An 11,114-nucleotide genomic window follows, 5' to 3' on the forward strand; every position below is an offset into this window, starting at 1 on the left:
TCGAGACGAGCTGCGTGCTCTAGAGGAAGGGACGGTAGTGGAGACCTCAATGTCAGAAAAACAGTTGTGGACCGCTCTGTGGAAACTCAAGGTCTTACCTAGAATTCGGGTCTTCTGGTGGAGGGTGCTTCGGGGCATCCTTCCAGATTATGCTACCATGCACTATCGTCATATCCGCACCACATCGCTTTGTGATCTTTGCAAAGCCATGGATGAGGATCTGATGCATGCCTTGGTCCATTGTTCTCATGCTAAGGCATTCTGTACAGCGGTAAAAGAAGTCCTTGGGATCAAACTTCCAAGACTACACCCGCATACATGGGCGAGGAACCTAGTGGTGGATACTATGTTCTCATATTACGAGAGATGCAAAATTATTACGATCATGTATTTGATACGTCTCCGTCGTATCTACTTTTCCAAACACTTTTGCCCTTGTTTTGGACTCTAACTTGTATGATTTGAATGGAACTAACCGGACTGACGCTCTTTTCAGCAGAACTGCCATGATGTTGTTTTATGTGCAGAAAACAAAAGTTCTCGGAATGACCTGAAACTCCACGGAATATCTTACAATAAATAAGAAATAATCCTCGCCAAAGATGAAGACCAGGGGCCCACACCCTGTTCACGAGGGTGGGGGGCGCCCCCCCTAGGGTGCGCCCCTACCTCGTGGGCCCCCTGGAGACCTCCCGACTCCAACTCCAACTCTATATATCTGCTTTCAGGGAGAAAAAAATAGGAGAGAAGATTTCATCGCGTCTTATGATACGGAGCCGCTGCCAAGCCCTAAAACCTCTCGAGAGGGCTGATCTGGAGTCCGTTCGGGCCTCCGGAGAAGGGGATTCGTCGCCGTCGTCATCATCAACCATCCTCCATCACCAATTTCATGATGCTCACCGCCGTGCGTGAGTAATTCCATCGTAGGCTTGCTGGACGGTGATGGGTTGGATGAGATTTATCATGTAATCAAGTTAGTTTTGTTAGGGTTTGATCCCTAGTATCCACTATGTTCTGAGATTGATGTTGCTATGACTTTGCTATGCTTAATGCTTGTCACTAGGGCCCGAGTGCCATGATTTCAGATCTGAACCTATTATGTTTTCATCAATATATGAGTGTTCTTGATCCTATCTTGCAAGTCTATAGTCACCTATTATGTGTTATGATCCGTTAACCCCGAAGTGACAATAATCGGGATACTTACCGGCGATGACCGTAGTTTGAGGAGTTCATGTATTCACTATGTGCTAATGCTTTGTTCCGGTTCTCTATTAAAAGGAGGCCTTAATATCCCTTAGTTTCCATTAGGACCCCGCTGCCACGGGAGGGTAGGACAAAAGATGTCATGCAAGTTCTTTTCCATAAGCACGTATGACTATATTCGGAATACATGCCTACATTACATTGATGAATTGGAGCTAGTTCTGTGTCACCCTATGTTATGACTGTTACATGATGAACCACATCCGGCATTGATACGTCTCCAACGTATCTATAATTTTTGATTGCTCCATGCTATATTACCTACTGTTTTGGACTATATTGGGCTTTATTTTCCACTTTTATATTATTTTTGGGACTAACCTGTTAACCGGAGGCCCAGCCCAGAATTGTTGTTTTTTGCCTATTTCAGTGTTTCGGAGAAACAGAATATCAAACGGAGTCCAAACGGGATGAAACCTTCGGGAACGCGATTTTCTCATCAGATAAGACCCAGGAGACTTGGACCCTCCGTCAAGAAAGCCACGAGGTGGTCACGAGGGTGGAGGGCGCCCCTCCCTAGGGCGCGCCCCCTGCCTCGTGGGCCCCTCGAAGCTCCACCGACGTACTCCTTCCTCCTATATATACCTACGTACCCCCAAACGATCAGATACGGAGCCAAAAACCTAATTCCACCGCCGCAACTTTCTGTATCCATGAGATCCCATCTTGGGGCCTGTTCCGGAGCTCCGCCAGAGGGGGCATCGATCACAGAGGGCTTCTACATCATCATCCAAGCCTCTCCGATGAAGTGTGAGTAGTTTACTTCAGACCTACGGGTCCGTAGTTAGTAGCTAGATGGCTTCTTCTCTCTTTTTGGATCTCAATACAATGTTCTCCCCCTCTCTCGTGGAGATCTATTCGATGTAATCTTCTTTTTGCGGTGTGTTTGTTGAGGCTGATGAATTGTGGGTTTATGATCCAGTCTATCTATGAATAATATTTGAATCTTCTCTGAATTCTTTTATGTATGATTGGTTATCTTTGCAAGTCTCTTCGAATTATCAGTTTGGTTTGGCCTACTAGATTGGTTGTTCTTGCCATGGGAGAAGTGCTTAGCTTTGGGTTCGATCTTGCGGTGTCCTTTCCCAGTGACAGAAGGGGCAGCAAGGCACATATTGTATTGTTGCCATCGAGGATAACAAGATGGTTTTTTTATCATATTGCATGAAACTATCCCTCTACATCATGTCATCTTGCTTAAGGCGTTACTCAGTTTTTAACTTAATACTCTAGATGCATGCTGGATAGCGGTCGATGAGTGGAGTCATAGTAGTAGATGCAGGCAGGAGTCGCTCTACTTGTCTCGGACGTGATGCCTATATACATGATCATACCTAGATATTCTCATAACTATGCTCAATTCTGTCAATTGCTCAACAGTAATTTGTTCACCCACCGTAGAATACTTATGCTCTTGAGAGAAGCCACTAGTGAAACCTATGGCCCCCGGGTCTCTTTCTCATCATATCAATCTCCATCACTTTTATTATTGCTTTGCTTTTACTTTGCTTTTACTTTTCACTTTGCATCTCTATACAAAAAATACCAAAAATATTATTTATCATCTCTATCAGATCTCACTTTCGTAAGTGACCGTGAAGGGATTGACAACCCCTAAGCGCGTTGGTTGCGTTGAGCTATTGTTTTTGTGTAGGTATGAGGGACTCGCGCGTAGCCTCCTACTGGATTGATACCTTGGTTCTCAAAAACTGAGGGAAATACTTACACTACTTTGCTGCATCATCCTCTCCTCTTCGGGGAAATCCAACGCAGTGCTCAAGAGGTAGCATGCATAATTATCCATCACTGATCCGATGCCTACGAGCTTTCCATATATTGGTTTACGCTTATTTACTTTCCTGTTGCTATTGTTACAATCACTACAAAATACCAAAAACATTACTTTGCTTTCGTTACTCTTTTGTTACCGTTACCATCACTATCATATTACTTTGCTACTAAACACTTTGTTGCAGATACTAAGTTTCCAGGTGTGGTTGAATTGACAACTCAGCTGCTAATACTTGAGAATATTCTTTGGCTCCCTTTGTGTCGAATCAATAAATTTGGGTTGAATACTCTACGCTCGAAAGCTGTTGCGATCCCCTATACTTGTGGGTTATCAAGACTAATTTCTGGCGCCGTTGCCGAGGAGCATAGCTCTATTCTTTGAGTCACTTGGGATTTATATCTGCTGGACACTATGAAGAACTTGAAAGACGCTAAGACAACAATTTATCCCTCAACTACGAGGGGAGGTAAGGAACTGCCATCTAGCTCTGCACTTGATTCACCTTCTGTTATGAGTAAGCTTGCGACACCTAAACCTGCTTCTGCTATTCGTTCTGATATGTCGCATGTTATTGATGATGCTACTTCTGCTATACATGATACTTATGATGAAACTACCTTTATGCCTGATACTACTATGCCACTTAGTGATTTTCTCAAGGAACGACTTGCTAGGGCTAGAGAGATTGAAAATATTGAATCTGATTATGATGATGAAAGTGATGATGAAGAATCACTTGTTATTCCCGAGGGTTATTTATTTGATCAAGAAGCTTCTTTAGCTATTTTAGCTTGCAAAGATAGATATGAACTCACAAGGTTATTAGCTAAATGGAATAAGCAATCTCTAAATGCTAGGATGAAACCTGACCCTGCTTTTGCTACTTCACCTATCTTTGTTACTGATAAGGATTATGAATTCTCTGTTGATCCTGATATAATTACTTTAGTTGAATCTGATCCTTTTCATGGCTATGAATCTGAAATTGTTGTGGCACATCTTACTAAATTAAATGATATAGCCACCCTGTTCACTAATGATGAGAGATCTCGCTACTTTTATATCCTTAAAATATTTCCGTTCTCATTAAAGGGTGATGCTAAGATATGGTTTAATTCTCTTGATCCTGGTTGTGTGCGTAGTCCCCAGGATATGATTTACTACTTCTCTGCTAAATATTTCCCTGCTCATAAGAAACAAGCTGCTTTAAAGGAAATATACAACTTTGTGCAAATTAAAGAAGAGAGTCTCCCACAAGCTTGGGGGAGGCTTCTCAAGTTACTTAATGATTTGCCTGATCATCCTCTTAAGAAAAATGAAATACTTGATATCTTTTATAATGGAATAACCGATGCTTCCAGAGATTATCTGGATAGTTGTGCTGGTTCTCTTTTCGGGGAAAGAACACCGGATGAAGCTGAAATCTTATTGAATAATATGTTGACAAATGAAAATAATTGGGCACCTCCTGAGCCAGCTCCTGCTCCAATTAATGATCTTATTCCTAAACCAACTCCGAAGAAGAGAGGTGTTCTATTTCTCAGTCCCGAAGATATGCAAGAGGCAAAGAAATCTATGAAAGAAAAAGGTATTAAAGCTGAAGATGTTAAGAATTTACCTCATATTGAAGGAATACATGGTCTTAATTTACCGCCTATTGAAGAAACATATGATCTTAATCCTTTATTTATTGAAGAACCTCCAGACCTCGATAACCCGACACAGGTAGTAAACGTAAATTCTCTCTATAGATATGATAAAGCTGAAATCCCTCCTGCTAAAATTACTAGTCAATGCTTGGATGAGTTTGATAATTTTATGTTTAAGCAAGAAGACTTTAATGCTTATTTTGGTAGACAATTAAAATACAGTTCAAATATGCTTGGACACTTGGGTGATTATATGGCTAATATTAGAGGTGAACTTAAACTTGTTAGCAAACATGCTTCTATGGTTACCACTCAAGTAGAACAAGTACTTAAAGCTCAAAAGGAATTGCTCAATGAGATGATTAGTAAGAAAAATGATTATGCTGTTAAAGTGGCTACTAGAACTGGTAGAATGACTCAGGAACCTTTGTATCCTGAAGGCCACCCTAAGAGAATTGAGTAAGATTCTCAGAGAAATAATATTGATGCACCTAGTTCTTCTAAAAAGAACAAAAAGAAAAATGACAGAACTGTGCAAACTTCTAGTGAACCTATTGCTGAACCACCCGGTAATCCAAATGATATCTCTATGTCTGATGCTGAAACACAATCTGGCAATGAACAAAAACCTAATGAAAATGTTAATGATGATGTTCATAATGATGCTCAACCTAGTAATGATAATGATATAGAAATTGAACCTGCTGTTGATCTTGATAACCCACAAGCAAAGAATCAACGTTATGATAAGAAAGACTTTGTTGCTAGGAAACATGGTAAAGAAAGAGAGCCTTGGGTTCAGAAACCCATGCCTTTTCCTCCCAAACCATCCAAGAAAAAGGATGATGAGGATTTTGAGCGCTTTGCTGAAATGATTAGACCTATCTTTTTGTGTATGCGATTGACTGATATGCTCAAAATGAATCCTTATGCTAAGTACATGAAAGATATTGTTACAAATAAAATAAAGATACCAGAAGATGAAATTTCCACCATGCTTGCTAATTATACTTTTAAGGGTGGAATACCAAAGAAACTTGGAGATCCATGAGTACCCACTATACCATGCTCCATTAAAAGAAATTATGTTAAAACTGCTTTATGTGATCTTGGAGCCGGTGTTAGTGTTATGCCGCTCTCTTTATATCATAGACTTGATTTGAATAAGTTGACACCTACTAAAATATCTTTAAAAATGGCTGATAAATCAACTGCTATACCCGTCGGTATTTGTGAGGATGTGCCTGTTGTAGTTGCAAATGTTACTATTTTAACAGACTTTCTTATTCTTGATATTCCCGAGGATGATAGTATGTCTATTATTCTTGGAAGACCCTTTTTGAATACTGCAGGGGCTGATATTGATTGCACTAAAGGCAATGTCACTTTTCATGTTAATGGTAATGAGCATACGGTACACTTTCCGAGGAAACAACCTCAAGTTCATAGTATCAACTCTATTGGAAAAATTCCATCGATTATATTTGGAGGTTTTGAATTTCCTCTTCCTACTATCAAGAAGAAATATGATATTCTTATTATTGGGGATGTGCATATCCCCGTTGAGGTAACCTAGTGTTATTCAAAATTTCTCCGGTTTCATGTTAATCGGAATGAGTTTGTTAACAAGACTTGATCAACCTTGTTAGTGGATTCCTTTTGATGAGCATGAGATGGATGAAACTAGAAGCACAACCTTCTATACCCTCTCTATACTTTCTGTTATTTAGTTTAAATAAAGTAAAAATAAAATATTTATCTGTCCGTTATCTGATTATCCGTGCAATATAAAAATACCTCGAAAATAAAAGTTCTCCAAATGCCCTGAAAATTAAATATGATTTTTTCTAGAATATTTGAGGATTTATGGAACAGAGAACACACCAGCAGGGCCAACCACCTTGCCACGAGGGTGGAGGGCGCCCCCCTGCCTCGTGGGCCCACGTTGGCCCTCCTCCACTTATCCTTTCACCATACACTTCATCTTCCTCCCCCAAACACGAATAACCAGCTCAAACCCGAGTCCAAGCTCGTTTTGCTGCCATTTTTGATCTCCTTGCTCAAAGCACCTCTCACAAAACTGCTTGGGGAGATTGTTCCTCGGTATGTGACTCCTCCATTGGTCCAATTAGTTTTTGTTCTAGTGCTTTATTCATTGCAAATTTTTGCTGCTTAGGTGACCTTGTTCTTGAGCTTGCATGTCAAATTTATATGGTCAAAAGTAGTTTTGATGCATGATATAGGCCCTAGGCACTTGTAGGAGTAGTTGCTATCAATATTATTGAGTTTGGTTTACTTTTATTTTGAAGTTACTAAAAATTTCAGATTTTTTCAGAAAATGATGAGGAGACTTTTGAGGGGCTCATCAGGCCAAAGCTCGAAGGAGAAGGCACCGAAGCCTAAGTATAATTTGCCTCGCACCGTGGAGGTTTGGGCGTGTGAATGGCCTTCCGAGGATTTCTTAAGAGCAACCGGGATTTATGAAGATTTTCATGAGCTGGCTCATACTGCAGGCCTTATCGCTTTTCTCCACGACCAATGCGATCAGTATCTCTTGCTCACAAATACCTTTGTGCAAAAATTTCATTTTCATTCTAAGAACTCACCACCTACGATGGAATTTCATTTATATGATGAGCATAAGGAGATGTCACTTTATGATTTTTGTCGGATTTGTTTAGTCCCTTTTGGGGGCAAGACATAAGAACCACATCGTGATGATGTGGAGGGATTTATTGACACTATCACTGTAGGGGAAACAAGGAAGGTTTCCGATGCACGAATCACTAGCATACATTTTCATGTTTTACGCTACTTTGCATTATTTGCTAGTCGTTGCTTAATTGGTCGTGGAAACTGTGGAAACCTGAGTATCCCTGATATTATTATTTTGCACCACGGCTTATACGGTGATAACTCTTTTAGTATGGGCGGCATTATTGCTAGACGGTTAAGTATGAACCGTACTAAGGGTCCCATCTTTGGAGGCATCTATGCTACACGCCTAGCTGCACATTTTAACATACCTATTAGGCATGCTGAGAAGGAAGAAAAAATGCTGCCTCGTGTTTATCTAGATTATAAAAGTATGGTGACACATGATTTTATTATTAAGAATAGGGCAGGAGAGCTTAAATATCAATTGTTCTTTAATAAACATCATCCTGAGACTATTACCTTGCCTGCTCCTTCTTTGTTTGATTTTACTATAGGCACGTACCTTGTTCCGTTGACGGCTATTCACGCCTACGGGAATCCTGCACCAGCCGAGGAACCAGAACCGGAACCATAATTTGATCCTTCACGACAGTCTAACTATCAGTGGGATCCGGAGATGATTGCCAGCCAGTGACAATCGGAGCCTTCTTCTTCCTCATCACAGTACGATCCCAACAACTATTATTAGGGATATCAGCCAGGCCAGCCGTGGCCATAAACCAACTTAGGCCAAAAGCCTAAGCTTGGGGGAGTACGTATTTCTCACCGACATTACATTTATGTTCACACACACTCATTGCTAGATGTCGGTGCTCATACTTTTTCATTGTGTCATCCATGCTAGTTTATTTCCTTTTATGCTTTCTTCTTGTGTGTTTGATAAACCTTAAGAAAAAACCAAAAAACTGTAGTAGTTTACTTTTCTTGCTGTAGTAATAATTAAAAAGAAAACCCAAAAATATTTCCCGTTTTTCTTTTGCTTGTTGGGAGCTTTCCCGTGTAAATAGTTTTATTTCTTTTCTTTTATTTGAGGGTCAGTAGGAGAAGACCGTGATTAAATTGTTGAAGTGGCTCTTATATGCTTTATTGTTGATTTAACCAAGAGCCCATATTGCTTTGTCTTCTCCTGTTTATTGAATGCTCGCATATTCCAGCTTAGTCCAATGCACTTGCACTCTTATTATTATTCACATCGTTCGGTCGTGCAAGTGAAAGGAAATTATGATGATATATGATGGACTGACTGAGATGAGAAAAGCTGGTACGGACTCGACCTCTTTTGTTTTTGTAAATATGATGAGTTCATCATTCTTGATTCAGCCTGTTATGAATAAACATATTTGCAATGACAATTAGAGATCATAGTTGCTTGTGCCATGCTTGATTAGCTATGAGTTATAATGGTTTACCTTGCGTGCCAACATGCTATTGAGATGGTTATGATGTGGTATGATGGGGTGGTATCCTCCTTTGAATGATTTAAGTGACTTGACTTGGCGCATGTTCACGCATGTAGTTGAAACAAATCAACATAGCCTTCATGATATTTATGTTCATGGTGGATTATATCCTACTCATGCTTGCATCCAATGTTTATTAATTTTAATGCATGTACATGGCTGTTGTCGCTCTCTAGTTGGTCGCTTCCCAGTCTTTTGCTAGCCTTCACCTGTACTAAGAGGGAATACTGCTTGTGCATCCAATCCCTTAAACCCCAAAGTTAGTCTAGATGAGTCCACTATACCTTCCTATATGCAGTATCTACCTGCCGTTCCAAGTAAATTTGTATGTGCCAAACTCTAAACTTTCAAATAATCATCCTGTTTTGTATGCTCGAATAGCTCATGTATCAACTAGGGCTATCTGTATCTTCCATGCTAGACGGGTTATTCTCAAGAGGAGTGGACTCCGCTCCTCACTCACGAGAAAATAGCTAGTCACCGGGATGCCTAGTCCCATGCTTTATGCAAACTAAATCAAAATAATTGCAAAACAAAACTCCCCCTGGGACTGTTGTTAGTTGGAGGCACTCGTTGTTTCGAGCAAGCCATGGATTGATGTTTGTTGGTGGAGGGGGGGGTATAAACTTTACCATTCTGTTTGGGAACCGCCTATAATGTGTGTAGCATGGAAGATATCGCCATCTCTTGGTTGTTATGTTGACAATAAAAGTATAACGCTCAAAATATTATTCACCTCTATGTCAAAACCGAGCTCTGGCACCTCTACAAATCCCTGCTTCCCTCTGCGAAGGGCCTATCTATTTACTTTTATGCTGAGTCATCATCCTCTTATTAAAAAGCACCAGTTGGAGAGCACCACTGTCATTTGCATTCATTACTGTTAATTTATATTGGGTGTGACTATGATTGGATCTCTTTTACCATGAATTACAATGTCTAGTCAGTCCTTGATCTTTAAAGGTGCTCTGCATTTATGTTTTGCGGTCTCAGAAAGGGCTAGCGAGATACCATCTTGTTATATCATATTATGATTGTTTTGAGAAAGTGTTGTCATCCGAGATTTATTATTATGGCTTGCTAGTTGATTATGCTATTGATATGGGTAATCATGAGACCTGAGAATTATTGCAAATATAGTTAGTTATAATCTTTGTTGAAAACTTGAATGCTAGCTTGACATATTTACAACAACAAGAGCAAACAGAGTTTGTAAAAGTTTTTCTTTATTTCTTTCAGTTTGTCAACTGAATTGCTTGAGGACAAGCAAGGGTTTAAGATTGGGGGAGTTGATACATCTCCATCGTATCTACTTTTCCAAACACTTTTGCCCTTGTTTTGAACTCTAACTTGTATGATTTGAATGGAACTAACCCGGACTGACGCTGTTTTCAGCAGAACTGCCATGATGTTGTTTTATGTGCAGAAAACAAAAGTTCTCGGAATGACCTGAAACTCCATGGAATATCTTACAATAAATAATAATAAATCCTTTCCAAAGATGAATACCAGGGGGCCCATACCCTATTCACGAGGGTGGGGGGCGCCCCCCTAGGGCGCTCCCCCTACCTCGTGGCCCCCCTGGAGACCTCCCGACTCCAACTCCAACTCTATATATCTACTTTTGGGGAGAAACAAATAGGAGAGAATATTTCATCACGTTTTACGATACGGAGCCGCCGCCAAGCCCTAAAACTTCTCGGGAGGGCTGATCTGGAGTCCGTTCAGGGCTCCGGAGAAGGGGATTCGTCGCCGTCGTCATCATCAACCATCCTCCATCACCAATTTCACGATGCTCACCGCCGTGCGTGAGTAATTCCATCGTAGGCTTGCTGGACGGTGATGGGTTGGATGAGATTTATCATGTAATCAAGTTAGTTTTGTTAGGGTTTGATCCCTAGTATCCACTATGTTCTGAGATTGATGTTGCTATGACTTTGCTATGCTTAATGCTTGTCACTAGGGCCCGAGTGCCATGATTTCAGATCTGAACCTATTATGTTTTCATCAATATATGAGTGTTCTTGATCCTATCTTGCAAGTCTATAGTCACCTATTATGTGTTATGATCCGTTAACCCCGAAGTGACAATAATCGGGATACTTACCGGTGATGACCGTAGTTTGAGGAGTTCATGTATTCACTATGTGCTAATGCTTTGTTCCGGTTCTCTATTAAAAGGAGGCCTTAATATCCCTTAGTTTCCATTAGGACCCCGCTGCCACGGGA

This window comes from Triticum urartu, chromosome 7A (genome assembly GCF_056163025.1).
Source record: "Triticum urartu cultivar PI428250 chromosome 7A, HENAU_Tu73, whole genome shotgun sequence".
NCBI classification, from domain to species: domain Eukaryota; kingdom Viridiplantae; phylum Streptophyta; class Magnoliopsida; order Poales; family Poaceae; genus Triticum; species Triticum urartu.